The sequence below is a fragment of the Pongo abelii genome, chromosome 6 (assembly GCF_028885655.2).
Source record: "Pongo abelii isolate AG06213 chromosome 6, NHGRI_mPonAbe1-v2.0_pri, whole genome shotgun sequence".
Lineage (NCBI taxonomy): Eukaryota > Metazoa > Chordata > Mammalia > Primates > Hominidae > Pongo > Pongo abelii.
The window spans coordinates 22,479,291-22,494,184 of record NC_071991.2 but is presented as its reverse complement, the minus strand read 5'-3'; the positions used below and the strand labels follow the sequence as shown (position 1 = coordinate 22,494,184).

Genomic DNA, 14,894 nt, shown 5'->3' with positions numbered 1-14,894 from the left:
GCGCAGCGCCTGCTCGAGCAGCGTCAGGCCTTTGCTGCGCGGACCCCGCAGGCCGGGAAGTCACGCAGGTGGTAGTAGTCCAGGTGGTCGTAAACTCCTCCTCATAGCTTATGGGTGGCGGCTGCTGGGCTGAAGACTGCGCACAGGACATCTCGCCCGGCCGCCTGTGGTCACCCTCCAGCGCAGGCGCGCTCCTGGAAGACCGAGCACCTGGAGTTCCGATTGGCTCTGCGTGAGGGGCGGGCCTTTGCGACATCTTGGGGGGCGCCTTCGGTGGCGTCACAGGGGCGGGCCTTCTGCCACGTCACAGGGGCTGTACAGTGCCTGGAGCTGGGCAGTCTTGTCGGAGTGGAGCCTGGTAACCGCGACCTCCCCACCACTTCCTGTGTGTTGCTGGCTGGAAAGGGGTAGTTGACAAACTCCCACCCAGCACGGTATTTATGTCGGTCAAAAATGGAAAACTATGTGTCCGGGCGCGGCCGAGGAGGGAGGATCCCTTCAGGCCAAGAGCAGCCTAGCAATATGGCGCAACCCCATCTCTGTAGTCCAACCTCAGCCTCCCAGCTACTTGAACCCCAAGATTCAAGGCTCCAATGAGCTGTGATTTCACCACAGCACTCCTGCCTGCGAGACTGAGGTAAACCCTGTATAAAAAAATAAAAAAAAAAACTATCCAAGTGTACAACCGGGAAGGACTGCTTAAAGAAAACATGAGGCTGCCTGGGCCCTGCTATCCCAGCACTTTGGGAGGCCGAGGCAGGAGGAGGGCTTGGGTTCAGGAGTTCGAGACGCGCCTGGGGCAACATGACGCAACCCCGTCTCTACGAAAGATACAAAGATTAGCCAGGCGCGGTGCACGCTTGGCCTAATTTTTGTATCTTTCGTAGAGATGGGGGGGGTCTTGCTATGTTGCCCGGGCCAGTCTCGAACTCTTGGGTTCAAGCGATCTTCTCACCTTGGCCTTTAGAGTTGTTGGGATTACAGGCGTGAGCCACCGCACCCTCCTGGGCTAGGCTATTTAATAACATAAGAAAGTGCGGTGGCTCACGCCTGTAATCCCTACACTTTGGGAGGCCGAGGCGGGTGGATCACCTGAGGTCAGGAGTTTGAGACCATCCTTGCCAATATGGTGAAACCCAGTCTCTACAAAAAATACAAAAATTAGGCCGGACGCGGTGGCTCACACCTGTAATCGCAGCACTTTGGGAAGCTGAGGCGGGCCGATCACCTGAGGTTGGGAGTTCAAGACCAGCCTGACCAACATGGAGAAACTCCATCTCTACTAAAAATACAAAATTAGCCGGGTGTGGTGGTGCATGCCTGTAGTCCCAGCTACTCAGGAGGCTAAGACAGGAGAATCTCTTGAACCCAGGAGGCCGAGGTTGCAGTGAGCTGAGAAGCATCACTGCACCCCAGTCTGGGCGACAGAGCGAGACTCCAGAGCTTGAGACCAGCCTGGGCCATGTAGTGAAACTCTGTTTATACAAAACAAACAAAAAAAGCCAGGTGTACCTGTGTCCACCTGTGGCCCCGCTACTTAAGAGGCTGAGGCAGGAGGATAACTTGAGGCCAGGAGCTGAAGGCTGCAGTGAGCTATGATCATCCCACTGCTCTCCATCCTGATCGATAGAATGAAACCTTGTCTCTAGATAGCTAGCTAGCTAGGTAATTGATACGTAGTTTTCTATCGGAAATTTTTTTCCTAGACTTGAACATGTTTTTCTAAAGTAGCATTCAACACATCAGCATTTTACAGTGTTATTAGTTGTTAATATGATCATGTTTTTCTGAAATACAGTATTCTTTACAAAAGCAGTTTTGTCTTTCAAAGCACATACATAGGTCTTCCAGTGAATTTGTCTGATGTTGGCGAACTTCGCTTTCTGGTGACTGAGTCAACAGTATGTGTTTCATAAATAATGTAGCCCTATTTTTTTTGAGACAGGGTCTTGCTCTGTTACCTGGGCTGGAGTGCAATAGCATGATCTCTGCGCACCGTAGCTGCCGCCTCCTGGGTTCAAGCGATTCTCCTGCCTCAGCTTCCCGAATAACTGGGATTACAGGCGCCACCACATCTGGCTAATATCTTTTTGTTTTTGTTTTTGAAACGGAGTTTGCTCTTGTTGCCCAGGCTAGAGTGCAATGTCACCATCTCGGCTTACTGCAACCTCCACCTCCCGGGTTCAAGCGATTCTCCTGCCTCAGCCTCCCGAGTAGCTGGGATTACAGGCATGTGCCACCAAGCCTGGCTAATTTTGTATTTTTAGTAGAGACAGGGTTTCTCCATGTTGGTCAGGCTGGTCTTGAACTCTTGACCTCAGGTGATCCGGCCACCTCAGCTTCCCAAAGTGACAGGTGTGAGCCACCGCGCCCAGCCTAATTTTTGTATTTTTAGTAGAGATGGGGTTTCACCGTGTTGGCCAGGATGGTCTTGAATTCCTGACCTCAAGTGATCCGCCTGCCTTGGCCTCCCAAAGTGTTGGAATTACAGGCATAAGCCAACATGCCCGGCCAGCCCTATTTCTTTAAGCATACACGTTTTGCACTTGTTAAAAGTATTTGAACATACAATTATCCAGCTTCCCTTGTTTGTGTATGTTTGAATTTTGTATAAGCTTAAATATTTTTTCCAATCTAAGCTTTATTATATCCCCTTTCTTCTATATTTGTATAACTTTAGGTGGCTGTCTTTGTTGGAAGTTTTTTCTGAAAAGCCTTAAAACAGAATATAGTTATTGGCAGCAATTTCAAAGTTATTTGAGGGCAAGGGGAGATTTACAATGATGATTCAAAATGAAGCAAACTAAAAAGTAATGAAGCAAGACAGAGGATAAAGCAGTATTCACTTGAGCACATCCCAAAAAAATAAAATTTCAAATGTAACTAGGAAAAGGTATGCTGAAGATCATAATACAGGAGTAATTATTAATATTCAGAATAGCTTTAAAGCAGCTCACCTTTTGAATGTTGGGAATTGACCAGGAGGTGGCTGTAACCTAGGATGGTTCCTTCAGTAATGACCATTTTCTTTTTCAACATGATGATGATTCTCCACCTTCTAAGAGACCAAAGACCAACGAACCACCACAGCCACCAGTTCTGGAACCTGCCAATGATGGGCAACGGAAAGTGAGGGAGTTCAACTCTGGTAAGTTCTCAGTGAAATCCACAACCTTTTCCTTCATCTTCTGGACTCTCAGTGTGGCTGATGAAAGTTACAATAGGCTCATCTGCAGGGGGAAATGCTTTAGCATGTATTACTACGTTATAATCTCTCCTTCGTAAAGCCAGGAGCTTTTTGAAAGTCACATTATAGACGTTGTTTAAACATGGTTTGAATTTACCAAAGCATAGGACATTGTTTCATCTCATATTAGTTAGTTGGCTCAAAATTAGTGCTAATGACTTAGTAATTCAATGGTTTCTCTTAGCTTTAAAACCTTCTTTATTTCAGAACTATTTCACCTCTTGGTTTTCGTTTTTGCTGTGTGTCACTGCCTGCCAGCTGCTATTGTGTTAACTCCCAGTGGATCATGTGTCCTGTGAAGGAACTGAATGAGATATTAATGGCAAATTATGTTGATGATTCATATTTTGAATATAAATAGATCATTAAGCTTGTATGCATTTTGAAAATAGTATGTTAATACTCCATTGTGTCATAGTCACAATGATTGGCTACATACTGAATTTATGTGTACATTAAGTTGTTGTATGTTTATGTTCTTTAACATTCTAACTTGCAACTGTATATCTGTTAAGTCTTTTTTTTTTTTCCCAAGAAGATCAGACTCTGATTTATTGAGGCATCTGTTTGATGCCAAGTTAAGTGGCCCAGGCTCTGTGTAGGGGGTGAGGTTAACACAGGAAGAAGGATGGTGAGGGGCAAGGGTGCCAGGATTAAGTTGGAATAAGGCTTCCCAAGTTTCCCTGGCCCTGGCCAGTTGTGCTGCTGGCCTGAGCATCTGATGAGCTTGCAAGGGTGACTACGAGAGGTGGGTGGTCCAGGGGCTAGGGCAGGGACTTTGGAGTCACGCTGTTGGCTTTGAATCCAGACTCCTACACTTGGTAGCTGTGACCTTTCCATGCCTCAGTGACCTGCAGAACTGAGCTCTGTCTGAGCCAGGTCCCATCCAGGCACTGCGGATCCATCCAGAGTTAAACCATCCCAGGTTGCTCACTATCTGCTGCCTTCTCAAGCAGATCCTTGTCTCCTTGGAGGCCTTCACAATCCAGTGGAGGAGGCGAAACTCATCTGCCTCTGTCCCTCTGGGTGTGCCTCATGCCAGGTGCATCTGTGGACACAGGCCATGCTCCTGGGCTTCCAAAGTTGGAGAAAGTTGCCAGGCTCAGGTGGCTATATCAGAGCAGCTGCTACCCTCTGGACACAGTGACAAAAGAACACTCTGGGCCTAGAGCCCTGGTCTGGGGCACTGGGCAAGGCTCTTGTACTTCTCTGAGCCCGTTTCCCCATCTGGAAAGTGTGCTGATGGAGTCTCCCTTTGGGCACTGAGGGCTCAGTGTTAGTTTGAGAGCCAGCATCTGCGGTTTGGGCTATAATTCCCCTTCAGCCCCATAGCTGGGGGGAGTCAGGGACTTTGTCGGGATTACCCTAGGCATCAGTCCAGCTTCCTGCTCCTGGCTTGGGCTCAGCATCTGAAGTAGTTTGGGAGGCAAGTGGTCCTGGTGGGAGTTGGAGCTTTTCCCCAGACTTAGGTCACACCCAGAGCCAGAAATCTTGGCACCTCCTCTGGGCTAAGGATGCATCTGGCCCCCAGGGTGCAGGTAACTGCCCACCTTACCTGGTTTCTGCCTGCCAGGGCCAATCTTCAGACCTCGGGACTTTCCAGCCTATCCCACCTCCCTCTCTGGCCAGCCTTGAACCCTCGTGGGTCCAGCTCTTTTTCCAGGCCGTCTCATGGTTGTCCTTCTGCCCCGAGGCCTGGCTCATGCTGCTCCCCGTCCCACTCACCATGACCCACAAGGACCACTCCACACCCAGCTCAGCCCCATCCCCTTGGATAGTCCTTTCTCTTTCCTCAGGCGACCAGGTGCATATCTTGGTGTCAGGACCTTCCTTGCATCTGGGAATGCCTACTGGTCACCTCGGTCACAGAGACCAAGGCATTTACTTGATATGAGTGCCTTTGGTTCATTGTCTACATGGTCAGGGAGGGAGTCAACGATAGGCTTTTCACTTGCTGCAAGGGCCAGTTCTCCTGGCCCCATGGCCCTAGGGATGGAGGATGCTGCAGGATACACACCCCTCACTTCCCAGCTGAGGACTGTGGGTCATCTCAGGGCGATTTCACAGTCCCCGCATGCCCCACCCCCTCAGCTCTGCAAATACCAAGCAGCGCAGCCTGCCCAGGGGACGGTGGGCTCAGGACTGCCCAGGTGGGCTCAAGACTGCCCAAGGTAGTCCCCAGAGTGCCCTTGGCAGGCCCCTCACCTAGCTGCTCCCACAGCCCTGTAGCAAGAGTCTAACCTTTTTTGAGTGTGGAGCCTGCTGAGAATGAGAGCTGTGGGCCGTTTTCCCAGAAACGCATGTGCACACTCTCCACACAAAACCTTGCATCGTTTCAGGGGGTTCACACCTCCCTAAGGGCCCAGTTATTGAACCCCTCAGACCTGAGAGTGAGAAACCTTGCCTCAATAGAGTCTTGTTCTGTTGCCCAGGCTGGAGTGCAGTGGCACAACCTCAGCTCACTGCAACCTCCACCTGCCGGGTTCACGCAATTCTCCTGCCTCAGCCTCCTGAGTAGCTGAGACTACAGGTGCGCGCCTACCACTCTCAGCTAATTTTTTGTATTTTTAGTAGAGATGGGGTTTCACCATGTTGGCCAGGATGGTCTAGATCTCTTGACTTCGTGATCCGCCCACCTCCGCCTCCCAAAGTCCCAGGCATGAGCCACCACGCTGAGTCAGGGTCCCTCTTAAACTGGTATTTTTAAGGTCTGGGGTCCCTCTTACTTAATCTTTTTTTTTTTTTTTCTTTTTTGAGACGCAGTCTCTTGCTCTGTCACCCAGGCTGGCAGTGGCGCGGCCTCGGCTCACTGCAACGTCCGCCTCCTGGGTTCAAGTGATTCTCCTGCCTCAGCCTCCTGAGTAGCTGGGACTACAGGCACCTGCCACCATGTCTGGCTAAGTTTTGTATTTTTGGTAGAGACGGGGGCAGAGGCAGGGGGTTGGGGAGGGGAGGGAGAATTTTGCTTTGTTGCCTGGAGCTCAAAGTGATCCGCCCCACCTCTGCTTCCAAAGTGCTAGGATTACAGGCCTGCACCACTGCACCCAGCCACTGTAAAGCCTTATTTCCACACAGCTGAGACATATTTTAGGAAGTTTGCGAAAAGGCCTCTGGAGACCTCCTCATTGTGGCTTCCCTGTTGTCGTGTTTAATTTGATTGATCTTTTCTGCCCTCCTGCTTTTCAGATATTAAAAGGCTAAAAAGAGGCATTAAACTTTAAAACTTCTCTTATAGTCTCCCATTAAACTAATTATAAGAACCACCAAAAAAGGGAAAAATGTTTTCAAAAGCAGTAAAATGATATGGACTGTTAGTATGTAAAATATAGGAAATAAGTCATTATATGTTAGTGCTGCTCTGACATAGGGACATATTATTGAGAATCAGCTTTTGCTCAGTTTTCAGAGAAATGGAATAATCATATCGCTAATCTATGTAAACAAGTTGAAGAATTGTCTGACAGAAAATACAGTATGTTTAAATTGGAAAAGTCCTGTAATACTTTGTTCATAAGCATTTACACAATGGAGTTATTGTTCATCATGGGCGTACTGTGGACAAGCCCAGGGCTGCTGGTGAATCCTGCCATCCTTACACGTCTCTCCTCGTAAGGTGCTTTGTAGTTTCTGTCTAAATATTAGAAACATTCTTTGTTTCTAGATTACTGCAAAACTAAGGAAAAGTTTTATTTCTTTAGCATTTCTTTTAAACTTTCAGCATGGATATTGGGGATTTATTTACATATTTATTGCAAAGCCCTGGATCTTAGAGATTTAATTGAATATTATTTTTTGAAACTAATTGTTTCTCTTAATCTGCTTTGTTAAATTCGGTATTCACCAAGATGCCCCTATTATCTCTACTTTTATCTTTTTTTTTTTTTTTTTTTTGAGATAGAATCTCACACTGTTGCCCAGACTGCAAGTGTAATGGCGCAATCTCAGCTCACTAAAACCTCTACCTGCCGGGTTCAAGCGATTCTCCCGCCTCAGCCTCCCGAATAGTTGGGATTACAGGCAATTCTGCTGCCTCATCCTCCCAAGTAGCTGGAATTACAGGGGTGTGTCAACACGCCCAGCTAATTTTTACAGTTTTGTAGAGACAGGGTTTCACCATGTTGGCCAGGTTGGTCTCGATCTCCTGACCTCAAGTGATCCACTCTACTCGGCCTCCCAAAGTGCTGGGATTACAGGCGTGAGCCACCACACCCGGCCTATGTTTTTATTATATTGTTAATTTAGTACTATTCTGAGTAAAAATAATTTGCTATTACAGTTTTATAAATTGACTATGACAATGTTATAAATGTCAGTGCTTTTTATAAAGTGAAACATTATGTTGTGGGGCTTTTGTTGTGATGGTGATTTATTATTTAAAGACAGTAATATTCAGTTGTTGCAAAATTATAAAAATCTTCACTTTTTTTATATATATATATATATATATTTTTTTTTTTTTTTTTTTTGAGACAGAGTTTCGCTTTTGTTGTTCTGGCTGGAGTGCAATGGTGCAATCTCGGCTCACCGCAACCTCCGCCTCCCAGGTTCAAGCGATTCTCCTGCCTCAACCTCCAGAGTAGCTGGGACTACAGGTGTGCACCACCACGCGCAGTTAATTTTTGTACTTTTAGTAGAGACAGGGTTTCACCATGTTGGCCAGGATGGTCTTGATCTCTTGACCTCATGATCTACCTGCCTCGGCCTCCCAAAGTGCTGGGATTACAGGCACGAGCCACCACACCTGGCCCACATTTATAATTTTAAAGCAGTGTTAATGGTAATTGCCTTAGAGAAAGATACTTTTGTTGTGATATATAAGTATGATATTCAAGTATAGTATACAGCAAAGGACATTAAACCTAAGTCAGCATTAATGTGTTATATGATACACTTGAAACTTTAGTACAAATGTTAATGTTTAGCAAATAGACCTTAACACATAATGATAGCAAAAAAATGGAGCTGTTCAGATGAGAGACCATTGGTTATGTCTGATTTTAATACTCCCTATGCTCTTGACTTTTTCTTTTTTTCCATTGAGACAGAGTCTTGCTCTGTCACCCAGGCTGGAGTGCAGCAGTGTGATCACGGCTCACTGCAACCTCCACCTCTCAGGTTCAAGCGATCCTCCCACCTCAGCCACCCTAGTAGCTGGGACTACAGGTGAGAGCCACCATGCCCAGCTAATTTTTGTATTTTTAGTAGAGACGGGATTTCACCATGTTGGCTAGGCTGGTCTCAAACTCCTGACCTCAGGTGCTCCACCCACCTTGGCCTCCCAAAGTGTTGGGGTTACAGGCATGAGTCACTGCACCTGGCCACCTCTTGACTTTTTATAGCTGTTGTATTATTTTAATTGTGAGTAAATAAATGCTAGTTGAAATGATGCAGTTCAGGAGAATCTTCTGCTTCTCTTACTAAAAAAAATATTTTTTTAAGTCCAATAAAGTTACACTAATGTTTATGTGTGGAAAATATTACCTTTTCCAGCCGGGTGCAGTAGCTCACACCTGTAATCCCAGCACTTTGGGAAGCTGAGGTGGGCGGATCACCTGAGGTCAGGAGTTCAAGACCAGCCTAACCAATATGGTGAAACCCCATCTCTACTAAAAATAAAAAAACTAGTCGGGTATGGTGGTGGGTGCCTGTAGTCCCAGCTACTCGGGAGGCTGAAACAGGAGAATTGCTTGAACCCAGGAGGCAGAGGTTGCAGTGAGCCGAGATCGTGCCATTGCACTCCGAAACTCTGTCTCAAAAAAAAAAACAAAAAAAAAAACAAAAATATTACCTATTCCATTTAGTACTATATGTTTTAAATGATATTAGCTGGTATTTTTTTTTTTTGGCTTTATAATGTGGTTCAGATTTCTGTAGAAATTCTGGCTGTATCTACATTGCCTTAAGGTAATGGGATATTTCTTTTTTTTCTTTTTCTTTTTCTTTTTTTCTTCAGCTGGAGTTTCGCTCTTGTCACCCATGCTGGAGTGCAATGGTATGATCTTGGCTCACTGTAACCCCTGCCTCCCAAGTTCAAGTGATTCTCCTAGCTCAGCCTCCTGAGTAGCTGGGATTACAAGCACCTGCCACAATGCCTGGCTAATTTTTGTATTTTTAGTAGAGATGGGTTTCACCATGTTGGCCGGGCTGGTCTTGAACTCCTGACCTTGTGATCTGCCTGCCTCAGCCTTTCAAAGTGTTGGGATTACAGTCGTGAGCCACCGTGCCCAGCCTGTCTTTTCTTTCCAAAGCCACCCTTCATGATTAAATGTTAAATATGTACTAGTGGATATTACTTTGCTGAATATTGCCTAGTGAATATTAAGCATTTATTCTCACCTTGCAGACATGAACTTGTGAATTCAACACGTGAAGATTTACAACTAGATAAACCAGCTTCAGGAGGTAGATCTTCAGTCTTAAGTCAGATTAGAAGATTATGTGAAATAATTATTTAATGCTTAACATTGATTTTTTAATGGTATCTTCCACATGAAATAATATTCCTCTAACATTTAATTACATGCCAGGACAGGAGAATTCATGTTGTCAAAATTCTAGTACTCTCTAGAACAGTAAACTCATTTTATTTTTATTAACCCATTATAAATACATGTAAATGTTGCATTTATGGGTAGACAGAACTAAAAGAACAATATTTTTCCTACTTTTGAGATGCAAAATTTATCTGGCATAATGCATTGAACAGGTTATTATTGAAGCTTGCACCAGACAACTGAACAAACATTCATGAAATGTCCATGATAGCCAGGACATAAGAGGCTTCCTTTTAGAGTATGGAGCCATGCATATCATCTCTTAATTCTTAGATGTGTTTTGAAAGAAATAGAAATATAACAGATTTTCATATTTGTTTTGGCTCTGGAATAGAGTGGGGACAAAACAGAATGGAATCACACTGTTTAGATTTACTAAAATGGAAGGATTGCAGCAAGATTATATCCCTAGTCTCCCCATAGCAAATGGCACCTGCTAGCTGTTTTTTGTTTTGTTTTGTTTTTGTTTTTGAGATGGAGTTTTGCTTTGTCGCCCACGCTGGAGTGCAGTGGTGTGATCTCAACTCATTGCACCCTCCACCTCCCAGGTTCAAGCAATTCTCCCTGCCTCGGGCTCCCAAGTAGCTGGGATTACAGGCACCTGCCACCATGCCTGCCTAATTTTTGTATTTGTAGTAGAGCTGGGGTGTCACCATGTTGGCCAGGCTGTTCTTGAACTCCCAACCTCAGGTGATCTGCCCACCTCAGCCTCCCAAAGTGCTGGGATTACAGGTGTGAGCCACTGCACCCGGCCTGCTAGTGGTTCTTGAGCACACTGAGTTCTGCTTTTTCCCAGCTTTAATGAATGTCTGGTTCTTCCTTTTTTGTGCAGTGTGTGTCAGCATTGTTTCAGTAATAAATACATTCTGGATCTTAGAAATAATTTTAGTCACAGGAAAAGAAAAAATAATACTGCCTATTTTATAATAATAATATTTAATAACCCAAGCTATTAAACCCATTAAATTGAGAAAACTTGTATTCCTGTGATTTCGATAGTAAAGGAAGAATGGTATGCCAGAATCACTAAATGAAGAAGGACGGTGGATCAGCTTTTCTGCAAAAAAATTTGGTAAGTCTCTTTTTTCCCCTTTCAACTAAAGTATATTACTGAGTAATGTTTTTTATAATGTTGTTTTATTTTAGGAAAGTAAATATAATGAGCAGGACTCAGCTCCAGTTTTTTCTTACTGTTTTGCTTTTGAGACGGAGTTTCGCTCATGTTACCCAGGCTGGAGTACAGTGGCGCAGTCTCGGGTCACTGCAACCTCCGCCTCCCAGATTCAAGCAATTCTCCTGCCTCAGTCTCCCAAGTAGCTGGGATTACTGGCACCTGCCATCATGCCCAGCTAATTTTTGTATTTTTAGTAGAGATGTAGTTTCGCCTTGTGGGCCAGGCTGGTCTCGAATTCCTGACCTCAGGTGATCCTCCCACCTCAGCCTCCCAACGTGCTGGGATTACAGTTGTGAAGCACCACGCCCAGCCTCTCTTACTATTTTTTTTTTTTTTTTTCAAAAAAGATGGAGTCCAGGCCAGAGTGCAGTGGTGTGATCCTGGCTCACTGCAACCTCCGCCTCCTGGGTTCAAGCAATTCTCCTGCCTCAGCCTCCCTAGTAGCTGGGATCACAGGTGCATACCACCACACCCAACTAATTTGTTTTTGTATTTTTGGTAGAGACGGGGTTTTACCACGTTGCCAGGCTGGTCTCAAACTCCTGACCTCAGGTGATCCACCTACCTTGGCATCCCAGAATGCTGAGATTACAGGTGTGAGCCGCCGCACCTGGCCAGGAGTGGATTATTTTTATGGTTCCCCTTTTTAGACCATATAGGGTAACTTCCTGATGTTGCCATGGCATTTGTAAACTGTCATGGCATTGGTGGGAGTGTAGCATTGAGGACAACCAGAGGTCACTGTTGTCACCATCTTGGTTTCGGTGGGTTTTGGCTGGATTCTTTACTGCAACCCATTTTATCAACAAGGTCTTTATGGCCTGTATCTTGTGCTGATCTCCTCCCTCACCCTGTGACTTAGAATGCCTTAACCATCTGGGAATGCAGCTCAGTAGGTCTCAGCCTCATTTTACCCAGCTTCTATTTAGGATCAAGTTGTTCCCGTTCAAACACCTCTGACAGTATTGCTGCTTTCTTTAAGGTTCCTGAAAGGGAGAGAGGAAATCTTAGATTTGTCATTGCTGGGAACCACTGCAAGTATTCAGGAAATATTCACTACTTCCAACCTCATAATCCTGCAGTCATTTGGCACCTGTGAGTCAGGTGCCAGGAACTGGGCAGTGCAGAAGACAGTGCCCTGCCCCGTGCATTCTGGAGCATTCAATCTGGTGGGGAAACATGTAGTAAGTAGGAGATATTTACTCTGTAAGAAGGTATAGGGTCTGGGAAAGAATTAAGTGCAATAAAGGGAATGGGGAGGCAAGGGGTGTGATTGGGGCAGCCTTGATGATATGTGATGAGCACGTTCTGTAGTTGGCCTCGCCTCTTTCTAAACTTCCACTTTTCACTCTCAACTCCAATTGGTTCTTTTTTATTTTATAAAAACTTTGTTAGAATTAGGTTTATATATTTCTTTGTTGAATTAACAGAATAATTTTATTTAACATCACTCTCTAGTATGACTGAAAGCCTCTAATCCTTTACCGTTATTTGTTTATGGACATATTTCTTTTTACAGCTATGATAATTATTTCATTTTGTGTGGTTTCTCAAAAATACATGTGTTTCTGATCTCAGAGAGTTCCTATACTAGAGCCCTTCAGATTTGGTGCTAATATCATGAAGTAAGAATTTAAGACAAATCTTGAGATGTTAGAGGAAAGCCAGTCTAAGAACAAAGACATTAATTATTAATAGATAATTAAATTATTAATTAATTAATGAATTTCAAGTTGACATTTAAGTTGAGGTGTGGAGGTAAAGGAGACAGTTGGATAAATAAGTCTGGAAGTAAGGAGAAAGATCTGGTAATAGATATAATTTTGGATTTTTTTTTTTTGTTTTTTTGTTTTTTTGTTTTTTATTTTTTGAGACGGAGTCTCGCTCTGTTGCCCAGGCTGGAGTGCAGTGGTGCGATCTCGGCTCACTGCAAGTTCCGCCTCCCGGGTTCACGCCATTCTCCTGCCTCAGCCTCCCAAGAAGCTGGGACTACAGGTGCCCACCACCATGCCCGGCTAATTTTTTTTTGTATTTTTAGTAGAGACGGGGTTTCACCGTGTTAGCCAAGATGGTCTCGATCTCCTGACCTCATGATTTGCCTGCCTCAGCCTCCCAAAGTGCTGGGATTACAGGCGTGAGCCACCATGCCCGGCCTATAATTTTGGATTTTATAGTTGTGTTTTGATAGCAATTGTTGATACCACCAAAATAATTCATCAGTGAGCTCCCTGACAGCTCCCCGACTTTTCTTTTTAAAGAAACAGGGTCCACTGGGTGCAGTGGCTCACACCTGTAATCCCGGCATTTTGGGAGGCTGAGGCGGGTGGATCACCTGAAGTGGGGGGTTCGAGACCAGCCTGACCAACATGGAGAAACCCCATCTCTACTAAAAATACTCAATTAGCTGGGCGTGATGACGTGCACCTGTAATCCCAGCTACTTGGGAGGCTGAGGCAGGAGAATCACTTGAACCCAGGAGGCGGAGGTTGCAGTGAGCCGAGATTGCACCGTTGCACTCCAGCCTGGACAACAAGAGTGAAACTCCATCTCAAAAAAAAACAAAAAAAGAAAAAGAAAAGAAAAGAAACAAAGAAACAGGGTCTTATGTTGTCTGGGATGGACTAGAACTCCTGGGCTCAAGCTACCCTCCTGCCTTAGTCTCCTAAGTAGCTGGGGCTACAGGCACATGCCACCATGCCCAGCTTTGAGCCACTTCCAACCATCAGGTTGCAAAATATTTAAATGTTACATACAGAGGTGCAAGGGAGATCTGTATATAAATAGCACGATATAAATTGCTTGAATCTTTTTAGAGTTTTGTTTGGATGTGGCTTCAGAGCAGGGATTAGTCAATTCATTTTTACTTTTTTTTTTTTTTTTGGTGGATTCTCACTCTGTCACCAAGGCTGGAGTGCAGTGTCACGATCTTGGCTCACTGCAGCCTCTGCCTCCCAGGTTCAAGCAATTCTCTTGCCTCAGCCTTCTGAGTAACTGGGACTACAGGTGCCTGCCACAACACCCATCTGATTTTTTTTTTTTTTGGTAGAGACAGGCTTTCACCATGTTGGCCAGGCTGGTCTTGAACTCCTGACCTAAGTGATCCACCTGCCTCAGCCTCCCAAAGTGTTGGGATTACAGGCATGAGCCATCACTCCTGGCCCTTTTTTTACATTTTTAAATTACAGTTTTTATACCTATTCAAAAGTAGAGAAAATAGTACAATGAACACTAAAATACCCACTCCTCAATTTCTGTGATCATTAAGATTGTCCTACGTTTTGTTCTTCTATTCCTTTACCTCTCTTTGCAGGAATATTGTAAAGCAAATCAGTCATCACATCATTTTATCTGTTCAGTATGCATCCCTGAACAGCATTAACGTTTTCTTACACAGCTGCTATTTCATCACATCTGACAAAATTACAATGATTTTTTGGTGTCAGCTCATTTGTAACCCTTTGTTGAGTTTCCTCACTCTTTTCTTTCTTTTTTTTTCTTTTTTTGAGACAAAGTCTTGCTGTGTCACCCTAGGCTGGAGTGCAATGGCACAATCTCAGCTCACAGCAGCCTCTGCCCCTGGGGCTCCAGCAATTCTCCTGCCTCAGCCTCCTGGGTAGCTGGGATTACAGGCGCATGCCACCATGCCCAACTAATTTTTGTATTTTTAGTAGAGACAGGGTTTCACCATGTTGGCCAGGCTGGTCTCGAACTCCTGACCTCAGGTAATCTGCCCACCTCGTCCTCCCCAAGTGCTGCAATTACAGGCGTGAGCCACCGTGCCTGGCCAAGTTTCCTTACTCTTACCTGAACAGTATCTCATTTCCTCATTATCTGAAAAATTTTGCTTTAAATCTGGGTCCAAACAATCTTCATTTGCTAACTTTGGTTGTTATGCCTCTTTTAATCTAAACTGGCCTCT

The 14,894-nt window shown here is 45.0% G+C and overlaps 1 long non-coding RNA gene across 10 annotated transcripts in view; it reads left to right on the top strand.

Moving 5' to 3' along the window:
* The first annotated feature begins 225 nt into the window (after positions 1-225).
* Positions 226-14,894, top strand: part of LOC100938019 (uncharacterized) — a 54,538-nt gene continuing 39,869 nt past the window's right edge. For 4 of the 10 annotated variants that reach the window (XR_010140681.1, XR_008527439.1, XR_008527443.1 and 1 more), the window contains exons 1-6: positions 226-637; positions 3,064-3,148; positions 9,591-9,649; positions 10,801-10,873; positions 11,323-11,431; positions 11,958-12,159. This is a non-coding gene — a long non-coding RNA (uncharacterized LOC100938019). Of the gene's footprint in view, positions 638-3,063; positions 3,149-7,720; positions 8,411-9,200; positions 9,650-10,800; positions 10,874-11,322; positions 11,432-11,957; positions 12,160-14,894 lie in introns of those variants that run through there. The other 6 variants (XR_008527442.1, XR_008527440.1, XR_010140682.1 and 3 more) reach the window with 5 other exon arrangements.